Source organism: Gymnodraco acuticeps, unplaced genomic scaffold (assembly GCF_902827175.1).
Source record: "Gymnodraco acuticeps unplaced genomic scaffold, fGymAcu1.1, whole genome shotgun sequence".
Lineage (NCBI taxonomy): Eukaryota > Metazoa > Chordata > Actinopteri > Perciformes > Bathydraconidae > Gymnodraco > Gymnodraco acuticeps.
In genome coordinates, this window is record NW_022990271.1 from 6046680 (window position 1) to 6074137 (window position 27458).

The 27458-nt window shown below is 39.1% G+C and overlaps 1 protein-coding gene across 1 annotated transcript in view; it reads left to right on the top strand.

Annotated features, from left to right (window-relative positions):
* Positions 1-3504: 3504 nt before the first annotated feature.
* Positions 3505-27458, top strand: part of glceb (glucuronic acid epimerase b) — a 64971-nt gene continuing 41017 nt past the window's right edge. The window contains exon 1 of the mRNA XM_034221183.1: positions 3505-3675. The gene's annotated coding sequence lies outside the window, so the exon portion shown is untranslated. The remainder of the gene's footprint in view (positions 3676-27458) is intronic.

Genomic DNA, 27458 nt, shown 5'->3' on the forward strand with positions numbered 1-27458 from the left:
AGAACACTCTCCATTAGTGCAAATGATATCACACTCTGAAAAGCTTAGTTTTGTGCAAAATATTATTTTGTTTGCTTGTTTTGGTTAACTGGAATCCCAATTAGGTGTTGCCTTAGTAACAGCTTCTCTTCCTAGGGTCTGTTATGTGAAGAGAACGTCGTCAAAATAAAGAACACAAATCACCGAGTGACATTCCAAGCTTTGGGAAATAAATGGTTAGATGTTGTCACATTGATAAAGCTGAATAAGAGAGAAGTTTATTTCAAATATCTCCATCCACAGTGACAACCCCCCTCCACTCTATCTCTGTCCACATAGGGCTGTCACTCAGTTAATTTCTCTTTCATGTGCCTGGGGTTGATGTCAGATACGTAGAGCACCGCATTTAAGTGGCGCAGCTATCTCCTTTTCCAAAAGCTGAAATGAGAAACAGACTTAGAATACCAATAGCCATAGATCAAATAATGGCAGGGATTTAAAGCGCCTTATCTCTCCCAGTCAGTCAGTTTTAGTTGGCGGCAGATCCAAAGACCCAGAGAGAGGACTGCAACCTCAGAGATCCTCCCAGCTACCCCTCTGGCTGCAGGGGACACAGGTTCACCTGCACACACACATTGCATTCAATTTCGCCTTTTCATTATATTCATTAACTTTTTAGAAGATGTTTTCTATTTTCTACTTATGCTGTATTTTGCCAATCCTCTACTGACAGTAATTTCCAAGAAATGTTCATCCGACTCATTCAGTTTGTGCAGCACTTTTAAGGAGGGAATTAGATTTTTGAGACAGAGCATTAAGTTTACTAATCCCTAAAAGTAGGACTGGTGTTTAAAGCTCTTTTTAAATATCTTTACATAGTACACATTTTCAACGTGTAGGTAAGCATAGACTTTGAGAAATCTCTTCAGCTGCATGTGGTTGCATTTTTATTATGTATATTTTTTATTTTAAAGAGGCAGTTAATATCACCAAATTCCTGAGTTAGTCATGAGTGAGTAGGGTTTGATTGAGGACTTTGCTTGTCAACTAGAAATGTGAAATAAATTCTCTGCTGACTGAAGACGTCTTTATCAAAAGCAACTCACTGATTCTCTTTCTTGTTATGTTACACTTGAAGGAATGGAATGGGAAATAGTCTGCTTTGAATTTCCTTTATATAATCCCAAATTCATTTAGATGAGTCTGTGCTTTAGCTACAGTAGCACTACATGCTCATTTCACAGCGCAGTATATTGCTTTGCAAAAGAGGACAGGATTTGCATGCTGTATGCATGTTGAGTGGAGAAATGAGCTGTGACATTTCCTTTTCATTTCAATCTCACATCAGTTCCCATTATCCTCACAGCTGTTATCACTTGAGGTGATATTACAGTGTTTCAATAAATGCTGTTATGTTTCTCTTTATGATAAGCTTCTGTTTTTGAATTAACATAAGAACACACTGTACAGCTAAATCACAGTATCATTTCACAAAATGTCAGTACACAATACATGCAGCTCATCTTGTCTGTTCAATCAATAATTCTGTTCAGAGATTTCTACATTGATTTGGAAACCTTATGTCTCAAAATAACTTTCCAGTGGCTTTGGTTCCTTGTAAACATTCAAGAAAAAAAGCTCTCATTAAACATACACAGTCCCAATGTAAGTTGTTCATTATAAGTGCACAATCCTTGACACTGAAAATAAAGCTCTACATAACATTTAATTCCACAGTTATTTTCACACAATGCTTGAGGAAAATATATCACCAGGGGTTTACTTTCTTTGTAACAGAAGAATATTAGAAGAAGACATTTTGAAAATAATCCTTAAAGACAATTTTCGCACAAATAACCCAGTCAACATAATATAAACTTTAATGATATCGGAGTTTATACATGTACCTGACTTTAAAGAACAAAACAACATTTCTGCTCTCTAAGGTTTTACATGTCATATCTAAATGCTAACAATGTGGTCGGGCATCAATAGAGCCACACTACAATATGGTTAATCTAGACAATATCTTAGATCTGATTTACACCTTAATGTAACACAAGTTCTCCTAGCTTTGAAGAAGTTTATTAAGTTGTAACCCTTAGATGCACGAGTGACTGGACCCTACTCTTCCATAAGTGGGTCAAAAAGGACCCGTATTAGAATAATATGTGTTTTATGCCATTTTTGTCATTTTGGTTAAGAAAAATCACTTGTATAATATTTAGTATTATATTTTGGTTCACACTAGAAATATTTTATATTACATTTTTCACTATTTCTAATTTTAGGGAAAAAAATTACATTTTGAAAAAAAAAAAAAATTCCATAGAAAATGCATGTGGGTCATTTTTGACCCACTTATGGAAGCTTGGGGGTAGTAATACAAAAACTACAATTTCTTAAAATGTATACAATTTAAATTACAAATTTGAATGGCATGATATCCAAAACATGTTTTTTGAGGAATAGCTGGAATATGAAATGATAAACATTTTTAGTTACAAAGATACTTCAAGAATACCACTTCACCGGGTCAAAAAAGGCCCACTAATGTAAGCTTTTAGTAATACAAAAACTACAATTTCTAAAAATGTATTAAATTTGAATGGCATGATATCCAAAACATGTTTTTTGAGGAATAGCTGGAATATAAAATGATTAAACAAATGTAATTACAAATCCTCGACAATATCTACAGCTTCCACGACAACCAGTCCTCTATGGGCCTACATGACAGTCAAAGTGCACCACTTTTCAAAGAGAGATGTTGCTGTCTTGCATCAGGCAAATGCCCCACCCTAAGTTCAGTTTGCCTGTGATAATATCCTCTACTTTTATTATTTTGCATGGTGTATTTCATAAGATTTCACATCAGCATTAGGAGGGCAATATCTTTAAAATCTACTCATGAGAAAGACAGCTCAAAGAAAGCTTGAAATGGCACTTTATGTAACACATTTCAGCAGTGTTTCCTCATTCCACTCAAAAAACACTGCAGCACACTGCCTGAATCTTTAACAATAACATCAGACAAGAGCTTTTATTTTTTGCATTATTTGTTAGGGTTACACAGTGGAATCAGTTAGATAGAATAAAAAGCAAAGGAGAATACTGTATGGGCCATTTACCAGCTGGTTCAAATCATATGGGTTAATTATTATATAACCATGCATTTCTTTGTAATCACAATAAGAAGACAAATCCGCCCAAGGATTTTTATCATTGGCCCTCATTGTTCTTACAAAAACAGAACCAACAACAGAATGACACTCAAATCAAGAGCAGCAAAGCCAAGCAAACAAAAACATATCATTTCTCAACTGAAGATCTGTAATCAAACATTTTAATTTTTTGTATTTACTTGAATTGTATATTCAGCCTTTTCCACAGAGCAACAACCATGGCACAAACAAAACAAATACTTGGCTCCATTCGACACATTTGATTGGTTCGTACATATCTCCAAGCTCTCGTCCTATATCGCGATACTGCATATGCTTCCACTGAGAAGCAGACCCTGAGCTGTATTCAGTCGCTGTTGTGGCTGGGAGGCAGCACACTCAGCCAGTCTCTTTAGTTGATTCAGCCTGAGGTAACACAGGACTCTTTTAAACTCACCGACCAACCGAAAACAACTACCTCTGGTGTCCCCTGAACAATCTCCCGCTCTGTAAGACAGCTTTTATTCTGCAGGTAAGGTTGCTAATGTTAAGTCTTGTTGGCTCCCTCTGTCCAGACACTCGTATGCAGTGCTGCTAGCTGATATGTTCACAGTTTAACATCAGCGAACATTTAAACCGCACCAGTCGTGTGTTTCATATTCTGTCACATGTTATTTTTGTGAAGCACTTAACCGATAAACGTCTAATACAACCTCAAGCTTGTCGGCTTCATAACGGAACCGGAGAGGGAATGCAGGAACTTCAAAGCTCTGTGTTGACTTGTCTCTGGAATGCAATACCTCTGTTAGCTTGTATGCTAACGATACATCTGCTTAGTATAAAGTATGCTGTTGGCTGGCTCACTAGCTAGCTGGCTAGGTTTTCCTTCCAGCTCATCACCAAAAGTATCACCTTTTACTGCATTACTGTCATGCTGGACAGGTTGTGAGGATGTGGCTACGCGAAGAAGTCATGACAAGCCTTTTCTTTAATGAATGGATCAGATCAGAAACTGAAAAACTTAACTTCTGCCACCGGTTAGCTAACGTCCAGACATCTTTGGGTTTTAAATGCTGTTGATTTTCAGTAAAGATTTATTTTCAACTCTTATGACGTGAGCCGTTTCAACAGAATAGCTACTTTCCATTGCTGGTTTACTCAGATACTCATCGGTGGAAAAAAGAAAGATGTATCTCTTTCTAATGTGCAGTAACTTCTCCACCATTGTAAGATCTTTGTGCCACGCACTACTGTAGCTGTCCTGTTATTAGGTTGAAGACCACTTTTGTGCAATTGTGTTTTTGGAATTGCAGCAATCATAGATGCAATGACCCTCCATTTACTTTTTAAGAACAACGACTGCATACACTTTGCATTGTCTATCCACACTAGACCTTTGCAGACTAATCCCTTTTATGTTTAGTTAGTAACGACACAGCTGTTAACAAAGTGCATTGTTTAGGATCCGATTTAGTTGACATTAGGCTATTTAAAACATATTGACATTGAGTTTCGTTACCATTTTGCAATGCATACCAAAGAACATAAAATGAGAGCTATATTCCGATTGGTAGTGTTGTTTGTGTGCTTGATATACGTGGTTTAATAACAATACTGTTTGCTTAAATGTACTATATTTATGTAGATTGTTCAAATACAGGTGTAATGTGTTAATGACTGTGGATTAGGATTACAATGTTCCGAATAACAAGCAATTAATTAACCTAATGGAAGATGTAATGGTATATAGTATTTATTTGAAATGAAAGGAAAACACAGCTGTTTTTTTAAAAATAGCTTTAATAGGAATATAAAGAGTGCACTGAGTTTGAGGTATATGGTAATAATCCCTTGTCAGTGTGAACGGCGAGAAAAGCATTGAACACTAAAAGCCAGTGGGAGGAAGGAGCTCTTCTGGCACTAATGGTGCACCTTCGTTATGTCAGGCTAATGCTGGGGTAGGAAAAGAAGAAAAGCTATAGCCGCAAAAAAAACCGGTTTGCCTCCAACTTGTGACAGAAGTGAGATCATTATAAACTTAAACAGACTCTATTATATTATTCATCAAATATCGGCTGATTGGAGTTTTTCAAACATTAGCACATGAACAGTTTTGATAATGAGCCCTTTTGATGTTGTTGTTGTTATGATTGGTTTGTGAGGAGGGACAGTTTACAATAGAACAAATATTCATCATTGTAAATAAGCTCGACTGTGTATTGAAGAGATCTGATAAAACATTTCCCATATGTTTGTTATATATATTCTAAAATAATGTGATTGCAATAATCATGGTATACTAGAGGAGAGTTTTTTCATTTGTTTTAGTTGCAGTGCTTTTTACGTCTGCTGCACTTGCTCAGTGTGATCTCTGAATCTGTGAACTTCTCCGTATTGTATTGTCCCGTATATCTCTTCAATCAAAAAGCTAAATGTCTAAAGAGGTACCTTTTTATGGCTGGTTTAGGCTGAGGTGCTATTTCAAATTGTAATGATATATGTTGCACATTAGGTCTTTGTGCAAACTGCTATGATTTTATATGTCAAACTGCACCACAGGCTATACCAAGTCGTTTTGTATTACTGTGGCTGACTGTCAAATACCTTAAATAGTTCATATTTCGCTCAAGAGCCAGCTGAAACTTGTTTGAAGGTTACACTAATTGAAATGCCTCCGTCTTTTCTCCTACATGCATTAGTATGTGTAGCCCATATGCACAATATTTACTTGATATTAATCAGTTCACTTTATACTCTGACTTTGAAATTGTAATATATGCCATAGTCTGATTACATATCTGAACTGTGTTGGACTTCTAATTGTAAGGGAAACTTCTGTGTAGCAATGCAGTGGGAGTCACCGACTCAGGAAAGAGACACGGGAAGAGCAGGAGCTTTGATGTCAAATGGTTTATTTGGAGCTTCGGCCGGAGAATTTACATCACAAGTCCAAGAGCCAGAGGTTCTGACTTCACGGTAGAGTTGCCACGTCAATTCTGGAGCGCCTCTCTTTCGTTAGCTCATTTAACTGGTTTCGCAGAGAGTAATCAACATATTTGAGAAGATAGCCTAAACAGTTGGGAACACTGAGTTACTTGCGTCTGCCACTTATGGCCTCGAAGATTTCACACCTTGGAGTCCACAAACACCGAGAAGGAAGTGTCCCAGTGTACCCACAACAATAAACCATCTGTGACCTAGGGTTGCCCGGTCATAGAATGGGAACAACAACATTATGGCTGAAGCAGCCTATCTCCTTAAAGGAGATAACAGACGTCAGGGTTGGTCATGCACGTCATATCTAGGAGTCTAGGACAATTATTTCCCTAACACTAATCAGTTTTTGCTAAACCCCATTACCCACCTGTGTGTTTGCTTAGTCGCTGAGTTTGTTTAGCATGTAAGTGTCTGGCAGGGGTCAAGACTAACTTTGTCCGCATTTGGAGAACATCAAGCATTACATATATTCTGGTTTATGCACCTTCTGTTGGTTAAAAAGAAAAAACCTTTAAAAATAGTATGTTTGGGGTCAGCAGTAATCCTAGTATCAGCGCAGAGGATGCTCCACCCAAATGAACCAAAAGCTAAAGCTTGAAAAGTAACAATACTTAAATAAATCAGAAGCTGAGAGGACAGTTGTCAACACACTTAACAACATTGCAATTAGAATGCTGAAAATTAGGCTTTTGCTAATTCAGAAACAATATATTTAGTTAAAGTTTCGCTTTGCGTACCACATCAAGCCGTGGCGTGCAGTAGGAAATTATTCCTCATACTGAAATGCACCATTTAACTCTAGGGTTAATAACTGCAGTACAAAAGTTCCTTCCTGTAAATATTGAGCAATACCGTCTGATGATTTTTGTATTTCTTCTTAGTTTTATTTAGGGGCTTCAGTTAACTGGTTATATGTGGTGTGATTATCCAGACCTATTTTTTCTCCAGTCATAATCAATGACTTGATGGCAGCCATTCTGTTAACTGAACTTTGGCAACCAACAGCGATCGGTGGCAGCCGGCCTGGTTACCATTTCTAAAAGACGCTGCAGGGTGCCGTCTGATTTCATTTGATGCTCTGAACATGATCTGCATGAACCAGAAAAGCAATGGAGTGAAGCGGATGCAACGTTTTTTCCCCTGGTGGAAAGTGAAGTGAAGACATATTTTAGAGACGGAAGCGAAGAGCGGTTGTTTTAATTGTATGAATAAGAAATGCGTTTTCAGATATTTAGGTTGAACTCTTCAAATTCCTTGGGGATATTAAAGGTGACATGTCATGCTTTTCCGGTTATTACCCGTCCCCTTGTGTGTTATGAAGGTTTTTATGCATGTAAACGGTGTGCAGAGTAAAAATCCCCAAAGTACACCATGTAGCGAATAAAACTCTAAAACAGAAAATACCTCCCCAAAACGCCTCGTTGGAGATACGTCACTGTCCATTTGATTCTTCCGGGTACATCATGATGTCATGTCGTCCCCGGAACAAAATGGACCAATCCGTGGAGCCGTTACGTTAAGCCCCCGCTGATTGCTCCAAATTGACCAATCCACGGACTTCCTCACACACTCAGTGCAGGCAGCTCTGCTGATCTCTCTTCCCTGGCTGCAGGCTGATAACAGACAGTTGGGATCGCGGCGAAATTCTCTCTGCAGACCCATTCTCTCTGCAGACCCATTCTCTCTGCAGACCCATTCTCTCTGCAGACCCATTCTCTCTGCAGACCCATTCTCACAGCGTTTATCAAGCTTTTTCTTACTCAATATCAAGCCACACTTATTGTTTTTACTTCGGCTGTGACTTTGTGTGTGCTCAGGATGAGTTTGGCTGTGTATCGCTAAACAAGGAAATCACACCTCCACGGAGCTCAGCGCGATTCACAACGTCCCGACTGGTCCCGACCAATCGGAGCACACTGGGCTCACAGGGAGGGGGGGGGGGGCAAGAGCTGCAACAAGCTGTTTAGTGGAGAGAGTGAATACTGCTGAATACACATACTATACAGAGATGCTGTATGCGAAACCAATGTGATTTTGGAACATTGAACAATGTAAATCTATTCTAGTAGACCTCAACAATGGAATTATGATCAGTGGAAATGGCCATGACATGGGACCTTTAATATATTTTCCATTGAGACATTTAGCACTATGATCAAATTCATGTCATTGATGAATTGTGTCAGTGACTGGGAAGGGTACAATCATCTTAATGAGCAGCTTCTGTCTGGATTTAGTTTTCATATTTACATGCTAGTTACACTGTGTTTATGATGAGTGTTTTTTTTTGTATCCAGGCGGGTAATTACATGATAAAGATACAATTAATGTAACATTTTACTTTAACCATGACGTGTGTTCGTACCGTCAAACTGTTTTACATCACCATAGATAATTTGTTTCTTTTAGTTTAGTTATGTCATTTGTTTAATACAGTAAATCATTTGACATTCATTTTCTGAGGTTCATTTAACATGTTTTAACTAATTTAACCCTTTGCTTTTCCCCTGGTTTGTTTTTTGGAGGTTGGTTTTGCCAAATTACTGCTTTAAACTACTTACTGACTAAAGCTGCTTAAAATGAACTTATGCACTAGATCAGGGGTGGCCAACCAGTCAGAGGTTAAGAGCCAATTTTTTTCTATTTTACTGCAAAGAGCCACATCAAACACACAGTCACTGATACCGCTTGTTTCAGTTTTTTTTTTTCTGGAGACAAGATTTCAACCACGTCACTGATGCATTTTTGTGGCATTGGGATATATATTTTTTAAATCCTCTGGAGCAGAGAGAGGAGCTGTGGATTATTGGTATTGATTAATGCATCAGTGTTTCTTAGGGTCAAAAACAATAAACTCACAACTTAAAATGAAAGCGTTTAGTTTATTTAATAAAAGAGCACATGTTCAATGTGAAAAGTGACAGTAGTTATAGATTATTTGCAATTTGGTGCTATGTATATATTAAAAAATAATAATTATATATATTTTTGAAACACCTTGAATTCCAGGGGGGGCGCGGGGCTCCGTTGGCGGGGTGCAGCGCCCCTCCAAGACAATGGTAGGGGAAACACTGGATAGTGTTTAATCAACTATAGGTTTCCCCCCCTCAAAGGTGATTGGTTCACAGCATCACAGGTATTATTGTGATTGGCTCTTGGGCCACATCAAAATTAGACACGCTGTCATCCTCTCATACTGACTCCTGACACCACACATACACACGTAGGGAGAGCCGGGACGAAAGTAACACGGGACGAAGCGAAAGTAACGGAGCGATTTTATCCGAGCCCAAACAACTTTGACCGGCCAAATTACGTCAGAATTATCAGCATTCAATACTTAACAGACCTACTAAATATCAGGTTTAACTGTCAGGAGTAGCTAGCTAGTGTTGTCACGATACCAACATTTTGTTTTCGATACCAAGTCAAGAATTGCGATTCCGATTCTTTTTCGATACTTTTCTTAAAAAAAGGGAAACAGTCTTAAATGTAATTATCGTGCTTTATTTCACCCCAGAACCATAACAATAACACAAACTTTTAAACAATGAGAACAATAAATAAAATAAATGACAATAATTCGTATTAAATACAATTAATACATTTCTTACAGACGGGCCTCGTGGTGTCCGTAGGCTTGCCCTCACTGTCAGAGATATCGCTCAAATACTTCCAAATGTCGCTTCTGGCGTCTTTTTTGTCAACAAGCCGAGGCGCAGCGGCAGTTGCACTCCCACTTGCAGCCATGCTTCTCGTTTTCTCACATGCTCTGGCAGCTAGCGCGTGCATGAGAGAGGGGAGGGACTTAGAGCGTGCTTGAGAGGGGAGGGACTTAGAGCGTGCTTGGGAGGGGCGGGACTGCAGGCACGGCTGCAGTGCAGGGAATGGAAGCAGAGCGCTGATCATACACGGCTCTTATTAAACGGCGCTTTCTCACCGGAGTACTTTCCCCCGTCATTCTTAAAGTATCGATACTAATGAAACGGAGGATTAGTAACGTTTTTAACGGCAGGGAATCGCGGTACCTTTCAAGTATCGGTACACCGTACAACACTAGTCAGGAGTCAGTGGCTCTCCCCCAAACTCACACATATACAATTCGATATGAACTGAAGAGCCGCATGAAACTAGGCAAAGAGCCGCATGCGGCTCGAGAGCCGCGGGTTGGCCACCCCTGCACTAGATTGTACAAGGGGAAATATCTGTAGACCAGGTTTATATAATACTGAATTAAAAATAAATCTCAATTAACAGAAAGAAGAATAAGAACTTTGAGGATGGTTTCATTGCTCGGCCTTCCGAGCTATCAGGCTTCCAACAAATTAGCTATAAAACAAAACCCTGTTCCATAGAGTGTGTATTTGTACTCTTTCTGAGTGGTGGCAGATTGCAATAACACTGGCAGAAGTTGACAGCTTGCTAATTAGGCTGTCAGCTAATCTGAGCACAGAGTTGATAGGAACACAGAGAAAAGCAGAATAGTGTTCAAATGCAGAATACATTTGAACACTATTGCATAGTTAGTACAATACTCTATTGGAAGAAGATTCTGAATTAAACTTGGAATACCAGCAACCTATTTATTTTGGACCCAAACAAAGAGCTTTGAATCCATACATCTTAGCACCTGCAAAGTGATCCTTTAGTCACTGGTATTGATCAACAGCTCTGCCCGCCCCTTTAAGATCTATTAAGGCCATTTCCTACTGTGGTGCAAAATGTATCTTTTCAAAACTCCGGCAGAAAGCAGCGTGTCAGTTGTTTTATCTAGTTTCACTTTAAAGTTCTGCTCTGGAATACTTTATTATATTAGAATGTCACTGCCTAGTGCCTATTGTGATGAGTTGTGTGTTGGTGTTGGAAGACACTTGTACTTCAGTTTTGTCACACCTAGTCCCCCATATAACAGCTGAAGATGGCTCCTCTGACAATGGCTTCATCACACCATCACACCTTTTATATGCATGCTTTCACAAATAATCATGTGTGTGGTCATATAGAAACACAGCCCTGTGTGCAGCTCTGATTCCTGAGCATGCTGTTTGTTGGGTGTCTTTTAATGGCAAATTCGACTTACAACATGTAAACCGAATCCTCATGATTCTGTGGTATTACACATCACAGTTCTCGTCTTGAACCTGTGATTCCCCATTCAGTTTATCACCTCCAGAAAATAATAAACATAGGGCTCTATGTAGTGTTATCTGCTGAACTTGCCAGAGTGCTGCTTTATGTCTCTGTGCTTTGATTTGTCGTTGATATATTTCCTTCCAAAGCCATTTCCATCTGTTCTCTGATGAGTGCCCTTAATCAGCACATTTCACCACACTGCATGAAACGGTCAAGTGGCCTTGTGGCTGAAGTTCTCTCTTCTTGTTTCAAATGTGTGGTCCATTTAAAAAAAATTAAAAAAAGTCGAAGAGTACAGGACAGAGAGCAGTCAAATGGTAGCAGGGTTTTATATTGAACTTATTTTCTGTGCTACTTGTATTGCAAAATATAAACCAGACATGCAACTTGTAGCATGCCCAATCCTTTGCCGTGTGCACTGTTACTAGTTTAAACACTTGAGACCATTGCTCCTTCATGTGCTCTCTGAATGTCTACAAATACAGCAGTCCCTATTATTATACTGTAATGCCTAAGCATTTTACCAAGTCTAAACATGTCTTATGCAACACGAACCAAACGCATAAAGATCTAAGTACAGGCTTGAATAAATATTTGAATATGAGCATGACGTCTTCTACCTACCAGCTTGAATTCCCAAAGCATTGGTCACTTTGTGGTACTTGTCCCTGCATGGTCTTCTGAGCAGCATCTGATGAGAGGGGGTCAACACAGCTTAAGTATGAATCCATCCCTGCTTAAGCCAAGAAGATAATGTGGTCATCCTTGGTAATCAGGTAGCTATTACTTATTTATTTATTAAGACTCAGAATATTTTAAATTGTGCCTTAAACTCTCTATTGGTGAATATTATACATTTTGGATGATGCAACAATTATGCTCCTCATGTATTTATGCAAAGCAAATGTAACATTTATTTGAATCCATGTTTACAAGACCTATTTTTGGAGTGTGTTTATCATTATAATTTAGCTCTAAAGGTCTGCATAAAGCTCAGTCTTTTCTCACACTCTTGAGGCTTTCCCATCTGTTTCCTACCAGCAGCAGAAAAAGGGGTAAAGAGGCCAAATTATTATCATTGTAGGTTTACTGAAATGTTTGGGAGGCAGGCAGATAGGATTTGGCAAAAATACAATACCATGAGACGATTGGGATTTTTAAGCCAGTACAGATTTTATTTTTTATTTTCTTACTAATCTAGCTATCCCTTAAATGTATTTTGTGTTAGACCATTGTTGGCAATCTTGCAAATTACTGATCAGGACTGCTTCATTGCCATATGGCTTCAGGTGATTTTTGCATCAGTGTGATGAAGTAGCTTGATTTGTCAAGTACTTCTTTTACATGACTATAGCCAAAAAAAGACTGTCTATTTTATTGTTTCTCAATCAAATTTCCTGAAAATGCCTTAGAGACATTATATTACTATTATGTTGTATATACTATCCATTTTGCCTATACTTGGTAGCCAAAGAGAGATTATCCGATGTGAGTTGTTGTGACTGATCCTGCAGATGGCAGCTCTGCTGTTGCTCTGTTACTTGCTGAAGTTGACCAGAAAATCCCCTTTAAATGAACCATTTTCTTCTTTTTGTCTATCAAACCCTACAATCTAGCATTTTAGAGGTAAAAGCTGCCATCTTGTGTATGTTGGTCTTTTATTGCTGTGATTTACTTGAATCACTTGCTGAGTTGCTGTTGGGTATTGATAAAACAGGCTAGTTTTATATCCACTTTACACTGAGATCCTTTATTTAGATAGGATGTTATTCCCAGCCGTGGATTTACCCATCTGGGCCTCTTCATTCCCCCTGAGATCTGATAACCTGTGCAGGGAGTTTCCAATTTGTATAAAGAGCCAGTCAGATAGGACAATTGTCAACTATAGGATGTCTTCAGCAGCAAGAAACACATTTCTACCACGTGTTTTTCGAAAATATGACAACTGTCAAATGTAACAGTCTTATAGATTGAAGTTAAATAGTTAAACATTTACTTTCTAAAGAGTAGCTCTACTGCTAAAAATGTGGACACCAAACCACTCTTAGCTTGGACCTGCTCGGTGTCAACTTTCCTTTTAATGAACAAAGGAAACGAATAGAAGACTGCTCCTTAAGCTTGCCTAAATGTCATTGATGTCTCTCCTACAGAAAGCAATCATTTTCTGTGTGCACCACTGCTGTAGCTGCTTGAAGCTGCTCAGGCTGAGCTTTGTGTTTAAGGCAGTGAAGCCAGGTATTCCCTATGCTTGATAATACGCTGAAGGACACATTGATGTTACTGAGCAGGTGAGGATCATCTCACACAAACTCAACATTCAACTAGGATGTTTCACATTCATATTTGTATTGTTTTATGCCAGGACAAGATTTAACAATATTTTTTCCTTCCGAGATAATTGCGAGCAACTCAAAAAGTGGCCTTTTCATCTGTTGGGTCAGGTGATTCTCCGGCTGATATCTCATAGTCTGGTCTTGACATTGGATTGCAGCTGTCCGTGTTAAAGTGTCTACCCCTATGTTGGTATGTCACAGGGTTTGCAGTTTTTCACCTGCCATCGCCTAGCCCCCCCTGCGCCTCCTGAAAGGACAAAACTAAATATTTTATTTACTTTAATATGCACTCGTTTTATTTCAGCTCAGTGTGTTTATTTCTTTGCTGTCATTTAATGTCTCTCTAGTTTCTCTCCTCTCCTTTTTTCTCTCTTCTGCGATTCGCCGAGTGTTGGCAGCCTCTTGCAGTATCTACTAGGGCTGCACGGTTTTGAAAAAAACTGACATCGCGGTTTTTTCCCCCCCTGCGGTATATATCGCGTTTTTTTTAACCTGTTAAACCCCAAAGTCCCGGCGGGTACTTTACTTTTTTTTTCACGACAGTGTCTCAGGGGATCGTAATATTTAAGAACCTATTAATGTGTTATACCAGATTAACGGAAATAATCTCAGCTAACTGACGATACAAACCATTTTATACCAAAACAAAACACAAGTCTCATAAGAAGCATCTAAATGACCCCTGAGCGAAAAATGCTAACGCACTTTGGCACAGAACTCAAGATAAAAGTACCCTTATTATTACTTCTCGTAGCTGCACTTACAAGATATCCGATTAAAGCTGAGGTTCCACAGATTATTTAGGTATATAGTATCATCACTGAGTGATCTGAACTCGGACAGGGGAAGCAAACACAGACATCACAACACGTACCTTTACGTAGCTTCGAGGGGAAATGTCTCACCGTAGCTGTCAATCTGATCAAAAGACGTGTTCAATGGCATTAAAACGAGAAAGAAAAAACGCGGCTGAATCGGTTAATCCATAGGTTTTTAACGTCTCTGTATAAAAAAAAGATTTAATTTATAATCCATAATTCCATTTTTATGTAAATATCGCAGAGCAAAAGTTAGCTAATAATGGTAGCCACCATAGTGGCTGCTGCTTCCGGTCTTGGCTATGCGGAAGTCTCTCACACACACATTACCAAATAAGGACTGTGTGATTTCCCCTCGATTCCATTGGCTCTGACGGTCAGAAAGAGATGTCACATGTCAAAATCCAGCAAGGTGGGCCAGAGATATGGAAAATCCACCCAAATGGCCCCAAAAGAGGGTTTTTTTGGTGCTAAATCTGTCTAAAAAGGTCAAATATCAGGGGAAGTTCTACACACACCAACACATGAACAAATAAGGAGTGAGAGTGACGACGCGTAGCCAAAACCGGAAGCACCAAGGTGGCTACCATTAGCAGCTAACTTTTGTGATCTGATTTTTACATAAAAATGGAATTATGGATTATAAACAATTGCTTCAAAGCCACAGATACATTATCAACCTATGGCTCAACCGATTCAGCCGCGTTTTTTCTTTCTCGTTTTATGCCATTGAACACGTCTTTTGATCAGATTGACAGCTACGGTGAGACGATCTCCCGTAAAAGGTACGTGTTGTGATGTCTGTGTTTGGTTCCCCTGTTGCGAGATCGGATCGCTTAGATACTATACTTAAATAATCTGTGCAGTCTCAGCTTTAATCGGATATATTGTATGTGCAGTTTCGATAAGTAATAAGGGTATCTTTATTTTGAATTCTGTGCTAAAGTGCGTTAGCATTTTAAAAAAAAATGAATAAAACCGCACGTCCCTGCGGTGTGAATACCGCGCATGCGCATACCGCGGTTATCGCCATGACACGGTATATCGTTCAGCCCTAGTATCTACTATGTCGACAGCCTCTTGCAGTATCTGCAATGTTCACTCCCAGATTCTCCCTATTTTTAGGGCACTGTGTCTTTACGATTGCAAACACTGCATCCGTCACAATGAATTTACCTTCTTCTATTGTCGACAGGTATTGTTATGCTTTATAAACTGCTTGGCTTCAGTCAATCAATAGACCTTCATTGTTTTGAAGTTACTTCTTTCTGAGGACTCAAAAGTTCACAGCCCAACAAGCATTTCATAATGGCTGCTTTGTTAGTTTCTCCAGCTTTCATTCTGTGTTATAGTTTGGCAGTGCGTTGAGGGGTTGGATGAGTCCAGGCTCTCTGTGGGACACTGCTGTTGTAAACCCTTGCACTGTGACCCACAAAGTACAGCCAACCATGGCCTGCTTCAAAGGCAACACGTAGACAGCTTATGTCTGCATACTTTGGAGCAACAACCCTCCCCCAGGCACGTTCCTCTATACCCCTCCTCTGTACTAAATACCAACCAGCCCCCTACAACAAAAGAATGGCCTTGGTTGCCCCTCAGGCACTCAGACAACAGCCATGGACATATGCTGCCGTCTCATTGTTCTCCATACTTTTTGGCTTTCAGTGATCAAGTCTTACAGAAAAATTGTGTCTAACACTGATTTTGTATTGTGGATGTACAGTAGCCAGGATTAAGAGCTGATAGGTCCAAACAGGCTTCCCAAGGAGTTGTAACACTCTACGGGGAACACGACTCTCTGGTTGGCTGGCTCATGATCATGTGTGGAGGGCTTGTTCCTTTGCCTCCTGTCCTTTCTGTCACAGTGTCACTACCAGAACCTATTAATAATACAATTCAAACTCATTTTAATCATATAACCTTTCAAAACCCAGTTCAAAAGTGCTTTACAATAAAGACACAAAGAAAAAAAAAAGGCCGAAAACTAAACACATGATACCCAGAGAGGAGAACAAAGTAAAATGTCCTAAACAACATATATTTTATTTTTTGAATAATGTGGTTAGAGTTATTTAAAAGATGAGATAACGTTTCACGCAAAGTGTCATGCCCCATTCGTACACATCACACATTTAAGCTAATAATGTAGTGCTGTTCTTCTCAGCAACAACCATATATAGCGGCAGTCTGACTTGCAAGAGTCTATTCAATGGCAGGGAATATAGATGCCTCTGTGTTTAATCTTAGCTTATGTTCTTTGTTACCAAAGTTCATAAGACTTATTTGTTATACTGCAGGGCTCAACGCTAACTTTTAAAAGTGGTTGCCAGGCTGGCAACCAGGCATCAGCTTTTGGTTTCCAAAACTGAAAATACGGTTGCCATTTTTAGTCACCTTATATTTTAAATAATTAAGATACTATACAGTTATACATCAACTTAATAATGAACATGTGACACAAAAGAATGTTCAAATGCTTTACAATAAGTAAATAACACAATTATTTGAAACTTAAGTGGTAGTAAACTTGTCCACCCTCAATTGCTGGTATACAAAATACCAGTAGTGCAGCAGTTGTCATGTTCTTCACAGATACCTCAAAAATGAATTGAGCAAGTCACTAGTTTCTTGGTCATCCGTTGTCTCCCTTTCAAATGTGGGTTTTCTTGACCTTTGTGCTGACCCCCACCACAGATCCACTGGCCCTTCATGGGCAGGAGCTCCAACAAGCCGTTTAGGACAGAGAGTGAATAGAGAACCGCAGTGACGCGTCCTAAAACCCGGAAGTAAGTTAGCATTTTTACCACGTCCGGTTTCTTCGATAAAAAGCAATGCAATTTCTCCATAGGATTTTGGAAGATAGATAGATGTTGGCGTGACGTTGAAGCAGCGACCCTGCTGTAGTTCCTTTATAGCATAACGTTAGCATTTTGCTTCTTGCGACTAGATTTATGCTTCGAAAATTATAAAAGTAGGATAGACATGTGGATATTATCCGGCTGAACAAAACGTGATCCGTCTCTTAAATGTGTGTCAACCACAGACCTTATTTTGAGCTATTTTCCAAAATCCTATGGAGAAATTGCATTGCGTTTTTGACGAAGGAAATGGAAGGAATTTACATCCGGGTTTTAGGACGCGTCACTGCGGTTCTCTATACCTGGTGAATACACTCACATGCTATACAGAGAAGCTGCATGAGAAACCAATGTGATTTTGGAAAATTGCACAATTTAAATCTATTCTAGTAGACCTCAACAATGAAAATATGATCAGTAGAAATGGCCATGACATGGGACCTTTAACTTTGCCGTCTACTCTGTCCTTGGTTATTGGCGTTTCTGACAATAGACCTTTTTGTTGGGTATTGTTTTTCTGCTTTTCTTTATGCATTTAAAAAAAACATGTCTGTATTTTAATTCATGGCCATTGGGACTATGAGTCATACTGACAGTGGACTCACCACCTCTGTTGTAGAGATGTGCGAAACATGGACTCCGGCAAAAACAGCGTCTCTAGAAAGGTTGCTTCAGTTTTACATATATAACGCTGAAACTCATCTTTTGGTCAGACCAAAAGTAAACACAAAAAGAACCCCCCGGTTTAGTTAACTATACAGAGATTCACTTCAAGGACGAGCCAAACCGAAAATACCTGAGTAAAATTCTAAAGATAAAATTGTACTGGCACTACAATATGTTTCTTTAAAAATCTTCCGGTAGCTCGTTTAGAAAGTTCACCACTTCAAAATAGACCCACATCCATGTTTGGCTCCGAATAAATACATTATAGTTTTTTAAGTCTACTTTCCTTAACCTTCGTTCTGTATGAATTTATTGCATGCCATTTCGAAGCCATATTAAAATTGGCACAACAATATATATATAACCAGGAACAAAAACTAGAAAAAATATGGAAAAAGCACAAAGACGTAAAGCAAGAAGACAATACATACAAATATTTCATTAATATTGAGACAATTTATCATAGAGCTGGAACGACTGAGATAATCGATCGGCAGGAGATTAAACTGCAGCAGTTGTGATACTCAGTCAATGGTTTGACGCATTTCTCAAGAACAAGTGCCAAACCGGCTTCTCCTATCTGAAGATTTGCAGCTGTGCTTTGTCTTGTATGATAGTTAACAGAATATATTAACACTTTTGACTGTTTCTCAAAAAAGCAAGTATTAGGATTAGGGGTGCACCGAATGGGAAATTCTTGGCCGAAACCGATACCGAAAATAGGAAACAGTTGGCCGAAAACCGAATGCCGAAAGGCCGAAAAATGATTAATAGAAATATATATATATATATATATAATGTATACATTTTTTACCAATGTTGTTCAGCTACCTGATTATGGAAATAGACATGATTATGGAAAAACTTAACTTAAATAATAATCACTATTATGGGTCCATAAAACATTTATTCAGCACTTTTGAATGCATACAGTACATTTATATATGTCATGTATTATTGCTAAAAAACATTATATCGCAGTCTTAGTGTCGCCAACTCGTTTCTAATATGCAAAGACAACAAATGCGTCTATGATGTATTTTCGATCAGACGAGATCTCTCTCCCCCGTCTGTGTGCGAGGGGGCGGGGCAGTTTACACACACGCAGCTGCTACATGCAGCGGAGCACACTGCGGAGATGGCGGAGAGAACGCGCTCCGAGGTGTGGTTAAACTTTACCCGTCTCGATGTGGAGAATACTTGTTACCATAAGTGCAATAAGAGTTTACCATGTAAGCACGAGCAATTTGTCTAAACATTTAGCAAAAGTGCACCGCATGCAGACGGAGGAATGTACCGGGTTCGACCGTCTTTCTAGCAGCTCTGTAGCACCATCCACGAGTAACGTTTCCACGTCAGGTGTTATGTATGCTAGCAGCAACACACGGAGTTCATGGCCGTATCTACCATTGAGGTCACCGAGGTCCGGACCTCGGTAATATTTTCCGAGCTGTGTATATAACAAGACTTGTGAAATAATTGCACTAAACGGGGTTCTTTGTAGTACTTCCATTTACTGACGATGGGGGCGCTGCATAACTACGTAGCCTCGATTAAAGCAAACAGAAGAAGACGACATGTATCAACAAACCTCCGCAGCCCGGACTTGTATCGGAGCAGCGGAGGAGTGATGAAGTATCTAGAGATCTGAGTCCAGCGGGCTACTTGTGTTTCTGTTCATCAGGACATCATATGACCAGCAGATCCTGTGTGAACGCTCTACGTTAGTCAGTGGACGTCCGACAACATACACACTAACTTATATTGCAGCTATAGGCTATACTTTGGTTTAAATTGCGTGAATAAACTAGCTAGAGAGCTAAAGTTAATTACGTTCATCCAATGTCAGAAGGATTACCTTTTAACAAACGTTGTAATGCTTTTCTTCATTTCAATTTGAGTAAAACATTGAAGATATAACATTGTATTGTTTTCTTTTTACACTGACTCAGATATAATGAAAAGACTACGTCAGTCGAAGCTCAGCTTTGGTAAGAGAGAGACAGGACAGGCAGAGAGAAAGAGAGAGAGAGAAAGTGATGGAAGTCAGGGAGGAACTGGAGTCACACAAAATAATGTAGGCTTAATAAGCCCATCTATTTATCTATCTATTTATCTATCTATGTATCTATAACAATAGTCTTCATTTACAATAGGCATAATTTTATAACATACATCTATTGCAGTTATGATGTCATAATAACATACAATTGTATAAAACACAATTTGCTTACATCTTTGTTCTCTTTTGAGAATCAAACAAAACAGATTTAAATAAAAAAAGAATGCAAACAAACAAGTGAAATGAACTAAATAGCTGAATTGCTTTTAATTCACTGGCAGGAGCGACAAGTGAGGAGGAGCAAACAGTGAACAACGAGGGAGAGATTGAACAAAAAGAAAGAGTAGAGGACAGAGAGAGTAATGAACAGGAAGAAGACAGAGAGACTAAAGAAGATGGAAGAGAGGCTGCAGGTTATAGAAAAGAGAGAGACATGGGAAATGAATGTTGACAATGTGTTGTGATCATTTTAGCCTCTTCTGCATGTCCAGATCATTAATAGTAACAATCAACTGATTCTTATGTATTACACTTTAAAAATAATTGATGCTGACATTGTCAGCCCACTGACATGGTTTGAAATCAATATATTATCCAATGTGTGACCCCCCACAGGACTTAAAAAGCACCTAACTAGATCATGAAAATCCCAAAAATCTCGGGGGGTATCCCCCGAACCCCCCTAGCATGTTTGGACCTCGGTATTTAGGAAATCCTGGATACGGCCCTGACGGAGTTAACTACATGATACAAACATGGGTTAATGATTAGAGGAAACTGAGTTATTTAGTTTGTTAAAATTTCAGCTATTCTGTTTACAGTCTGTCATCAGATTATTTAATACGATTTGTTAAAGGCTCAGGGCAATCTCGATGACAAAGGTCAATGTTCCCCCCCCTGTGAGCCAGCCGCAAGCATGGTCGCCGCGTCTTTATTACGTCATCACAACAACACGTTAGGTTACCAAAGTAAGCCTGTTCTGACATTCGGTGAAAAGGCCCTTTCGGCCGAAAGCCGAAAGGGCCTTTTTAACCATTTTCGGCCGATCATTTTCGGTGGCCGAATATTCGGTGCATCCCTAATTAGGATGCTTTCTTTCACATCTCTTTGTCATTTGATAAACACAATGATTGATCGAGAAAATAATTGTTAGTTCCAACCCTACTTCATCACAGCTCAATAACCCCCATCTGTCACACGCACATTAAAGATGGAAACAGAAGAGTAAAAGATCCAAACGACACTGACTTCTGCATAATGTAGGAGCTACAACATTTTTTAACTCATGCACATCTGAGCAGTTGACTGTGATGTTGTCGCAGCTTCGTTGAGGACAGTCACAGTGATGCTCCCATGCTAAAAAAAAGTATGTGCTGCACTATGCTGTGATATGTTTTATTTATTTATATTTTTTGTTTTTTCGTAAAAGCAGGAAGGTAGTTGGCAAGAAAAATAATTGAAGCCTACAAATGATGTTATATTTATGAAGGAGTTATTTTCCATCCAGTTTGACGATTGAAGCGATCAGTGCATGAAACTTGTGTAGTGAAATGTCCCTGGGCTGCCATTTCACTTCACTCTCATAAGAGCCATCCGCTCTTACTACCCAATATAGAAAGATGTCTTAGTTAATTGTTTTAATAGCCATCTCTACAACTCAACATACTCAAATACTGCAAAACTGAGCCACTCTGAAAGACCACTTATCTTTCCTGAACAAAATTAGCCTTCCACCACCCTCCTTTGCTTTGCCTCAGTGACATTCAGACTTGATTAGGCTTGCACATGAAGTTTTCCTTCTTTTAAGGTAGGAGGCGCAACCTTGGCCCCAGAGACCGGTTATGTCTTTATTGGATTGGCTGGACATATTAAGCTAGGATTTCCCAGCAGAGTTTGGCTGCAGCCAACAAACCTGCGTCATCAGCACTTGTTTCAGCTGTTCTTCATAGCTTTTTTTGTAGCCTCATATCTGGATACTTGGTGGCCTCTAATAACTTCACTCCTTACGGTCAAAAAATCCCTTATTTGTTAGTTGATCAAAACTACCCAATCTGTTAGCCACTTCACGCAATACAGCTAACTGACTAATGTCAATGTAACAAAGCTATCCTTTTAAGTTATTCTTTACACCTGAGCTTGCAGTAGTATGTCATTCATAGACTGAGAAATCTTATATTTTAACTTAAGGCTCCAAAAACATTGATATTGATTGTTTTTCATGTTTATCCAACATTTTGAGTTATACAGAGTCTTATTAATGTGATCAAGGAGTAAGCCATTACATGATTTACCAGCAGACATTTGGACCTGTCATCAGTTTCATATTTTAGGGTCTATCATCTTGTCGGATAAATTATGATGTTTAGCTAAAATCACTGCCTGGATATATTTTTGCCCTGAAATTAAGCCAACCCAGTATTTGACTTCCCTTTGAACTGAATAGAAAAAATATCCTGAATCTGTTAAAATTGTGTATATATAAAAGCACTAGTACTAATTGCAGTTTTTGACAATGTCCTAAAACACCAAAGCAGTCAGGGTTTGATCGAATCTTATCTGGTTAATTATCTGATTTCTGGAAAGTTTCTTAAGGGTATTTATTGAATTTTTTCCGATCATAGATTAGCTAACTTATCTTCCGTTTCTGTATTCTCTCCTACAAAAGCACAGGACTTATTTTGTAATTTCCGAACAGAAGCCTCTTTGCTAATGAGCTATACTGCTCAAACTGGCAGGACAACAGGGATTTCAGTTGGAGCTAACTGGTTGAATTCAGACAACTTTATTTAAGCTTTACAATGACATTTACAGCACAATGGCTCAGTGGTTAGCTCTGTTTCCTCACAGCCAGACAGCTAGAACCTGCTGGTCTTTGTGCATAGAGATAACCTTTCCCCCCCGGTTTGCAGTGGTTGCTTCCGTTTCCTCCCACAGTAGAAGACATGTAGGTAGGGTGAAATGGAAACTCTATTGTCTATAGATGCCCCTCGCAAGCATCAAACATTCAATAAGAGATTAAAGCGTTATTCTACTTGGAAGGCTCATCAAAGTCCCAGATGAATGACGTAAATCAGTGCTGGATGTGCGTGGTAGAGGAGATGTAAAATGTCCTTTTTGTTATCACATTTTTGAGTAGGCTTTAGTTGATTAGTCAAACCAAAAGAGATTGCCTTCAAAAGAGTTGAAGGTATAACATGTCTTTTACATCATACTGGAAGGCTGGGAATGATTTTAGAATGTGTCTTTTGATGGGTCAAAGCACATTTTAAAGCCCTTCTCCTTCAAATGAGTGATTGATGGAAATATTAAACCCAAGATTCAGTCACTTTTTAAGTATTGGCCAATCCACAAGTAGAAGCCACAAGTGTACATATACTGGAGTGTTGAAGGAGGAGACTAAAGCTGTTTACGATCATTTGTATTTACATGTTAATTTAATCATTCCTCTTTCACTTCTTTTCTATCAGCCTTCTCATGAATCCCACTGAAGTCTTTAACCCTTGGGAATGTGGACTGCAGTAAAGGGAGTGTTGCTGTCTCTGTAGAGCTCCACATATGAAGAAGTGCATCTGAATAAATAGTCTTTGCTGTACCATCAAAGCACATGTCTCCTCTGCTCTGCTTCCCCACCGCCCGCACCCCCTGTATACCCCATCGCATGCCTGAGCAGCACATTTGCCATTCAGCTCAGCTCTGACAGCCTGTGTAGGAAATTACGAATTTGATGGACCATGGCTACCAATGTCATATCTTCAACCTGCTTTATCCATCTAATGTAAAAAGGACACTGATAATTCAACCAAGGGAAGAGCCTTGTTTTTCTGGGATGATATAATGGAAAGATATGATGCATATAGATAGGGTTTTAGATAACGATTTCTATAGATAAAGAAAAAAAGTAATCAGGCACAATGGTCACTTAATAGATTTCAAGCTGTGGTTTGTTGTTTAGGGTTTTGTTTAATGGACCTTTGGACTCGTTTCCTTTGGTTTAGCATCATTACCTTCTACAGAGGAAGGTTTGTGTCGTCAGGTAGTGAATGAGATCATTAATGTTCACAACTGCAGTAAAGACGAGCATGCTGCACAACTTTGTAGGTCTCTAGCTTCTCCATATGTAATACACATTCAATATTTTACTCTGTAGGAGCAGAGATTTGTTGACACTCATGAACTCATTTCATTTTCATAATAACTGACAGTTGTGGTGTTGCAACACTGTACATTTTGCATCCATAAAATACAATGCATTGCATTGTGGCGTGAGTATTAGATGGTTATGCAATGTGCACAATCTTTTCAATCCATTTCAGGAATTTAGAGGGCACAAAATATTGAGCATTAAAATAACACTTCACAATTAAGCCAATCAAATAGCGTAGTGAAAATGTAGTACACTTTCACTTACTTTATTCGCTACACTAAAAGTGGTGTTATACTGTACGTCATTATAAGAGGTGTTTGTCTAATTATTTATCCCCCCTATTTACTTAATTGAGGTTGGCAGAATATGATAAAACATCTCACAATTTAATGCAATCCATTACAACACCACTAGTGGCATCAATGCTAAAACGTATAACTTAACAGACTGCGGCAAAATGTATTAATTATATTTCATTAGTTTGCACAGGAGGAGTATAAGATAACAGGGACGCATTTCAGTCACAGCCTAAAATGTGTTTTCCATGTTGCCTTCACAAATGTAAAATAACAGTACACAATAAAAAGTGCTGTCCTTCTTAACCTGAAATTATGTTGTAAACAAGTCTTCCGGATGTATTAATGGCCACCAGGCAGGAAAACAGGGAAGTGCCACGCCTGTGCCGAAATCTATGCACAGAAAACGTACATACTCCATTTTTAACACATTAACTAGTTTTCTATAAAAAAAACAGCATGTGCTTGTGTGTATCTCGCACACTCTTCTTTTAATGTGTTCCCACTGTTCTGAAGGGCGAGCCAAAGGGGACATGATGGGAGAGAATAAGATCCTTTTACCTTAATAAGCACTGCGTGGTTTGGTTGTAAATCATTGATTACCTTTTTATGTTTGAATGAGATATCAGTGTTCATAATAGAATAAGGGAACATTTGATGTTTTATTGATAATGTTAAATAATAATTTGGGTGCTATAAAAAGCCATATTCATGTGCTATGACTCTGCTTTGACTTTGTTCAACAATCTTGCCGATGCAATAACATTAGTGAAACTCCACTGATTTTTATGTATTTTGTAAGTTGTTAACAAATGAGTGTATTGACAGAAGTATTGATGTGCCACCACGTGATTACGGTTGTGTCATATGGCTAAAGAAATCTGACTAAAGGTAATATATGTTCTTATTTTTGTTGAGTTTTAGTCGTGAACCTAACTTCAACAGGTTTACTTGGCCCTTGATCTATAATGGCCATGAAATGAATGTGTATGATTACATCACAGCTAACTAATCACACACAGAGAGAGAAATAAACTACTTTAGACTCTTCCGAAATGTTTCCATTGGACATTTGGACCGTGGCAGAAGTGTTAAAGCCAAGCCACATGGACGTTCTTGGTTACAAACTGAGTAACATGCTGATAGACTTGTGAAAAGTGTCAAAGACTTGACATGGCCTTGTTTTATAATCTGTAAAACTAGAAAGAGATTTCCGAATCACCAAGTATAATAGCTTTAATGCCCTTACCATATTCCTGTGATCATAAAGACATTTGACTGAAGGATGTACTGAAAGGAGAGGAAATGGTCTAAGAGCTACAGAGAGAGCTGTAGGAAATGTATACAAGAGCAATTACAGGATAGAGAGAAAATATAAGATGGACAGAACACTGCCGCCCTGACTGGAGTAATAATTTGCTTAGAAAGGCCACTTAAAGGTAACCCTGTGGATTACAGCAAACACAAGGTCAGCTAGAAAAGCCTTTTACCGCTCTCAATGCCAGACAACCTGGATTTCTGGTAAAATCTTCACTTTGTTGAACAAAGGTGCTTTACATATTATTTCTCAAAACAGACCTTGTTTGTCTTGACTATCACTACTCTGCATCACAAAGCTTTGGGTTTTCTTTCCCAAATTAAATATGCAAGTCTATGTTTTTCTCTTCTATTAAAACATCAAGGGCAACACCCTATTTTCGTGATAATGAAGGGAGGCTAAATGTTATCTCTTTGCAAATTGATGGTTAATTTTCCCACTGTGCCATTATTTAATCAACATGTTTGGCTTAGAGTCACACCAAGCTAAAAGCACAGTGTGTGTTCCTTGAATCTTTCATCAGGAACTTGCTGTTCCTGTAATTATTCCTGCAAAGACCGCTGGTGATCCCATAATTTCATTAGGAACCTGACCTTAGATTCCTCTGGAGGGAATCAGATGAGACGCTTCCTCTCCCGCACTGAAATTATAACAAAGATTTCTGCTCTGCTTCCTGCCTCGGCCCCCTCTTCTTTTTCATAAAGCCCGCGTCACACTGTCCCGAAATTGACACCAGATACACGGTAAAGGAAATGTTCAAATTCGGCTCTGATCATAACAACATCGGGCCATTCGTGAGGGCATCTTAAGCCATCGTATGACCGCCGGTGGAGTTTCTCAGGCTCCGGCAGCAACTTCGTGAGCGGTGGCACAATCTTTGGCATGCCAACAAATTTGACGAAAGACCTTGCGAAGGTTCATTTTCGTGTTGAATTAGTGCGTCCATTTTGCCCTTCGTAAGGCCATCGTGAGGGCATCTTGTCAAATTGTGTCATCTTCATCTTTACTTTGTGTGATCATCGGGCATTTTTTGCCTCACAAAGACAATACGAAGGAAACAAGAAGCTGCCCGATTGTCTTAGGAAGGCAACACGACTACGTGAAGCCCTCGCAATGCTGATGTGTAGCCATCGTATTATAGTACGATGAAATCGAGATGGGACCACCACGGTGTCGGCGTAGACAGCCGAATTTGAGTAGCTCAAGCATTTCCCATGTGTCATAGTAACGTGGACATATAAAAGGCCAAGCTCAGAGCATCTTCCTCAGTCAGTCCTGAGCAACTCTACAGTGCAGACTAGGCGTGTGTAACTCCCAAAGCTTCAATCACAATTAATCACAATTCAGTTCCTGCAGAATGGCATACTTTGATGATGAGACAACCAGGAAAAAGAAGGCAGCAGCATTGCTTCTTTTGATGCACCTCAGAGAACATGATGAGCAATTCTTACAGGCCTAGCACCTCCTCTTACAGGTAAAAATGGTCTTATTTCACTTTGTCATTTCTTGCTATTTGTGACCTGCTCTATCGAAATCAGTAGCAGTGATGATACCTGTATTAAGCAGGTGAAACAGGAGCATGATGACACAGTGTGCTATGTTTCCTTGCAGATCGCTTCTCTGGTTGTTTTATTGCACAACAAAATCATGTAAACATAGGTTTTATACCATCGGGAGGTCACGTGCCGCC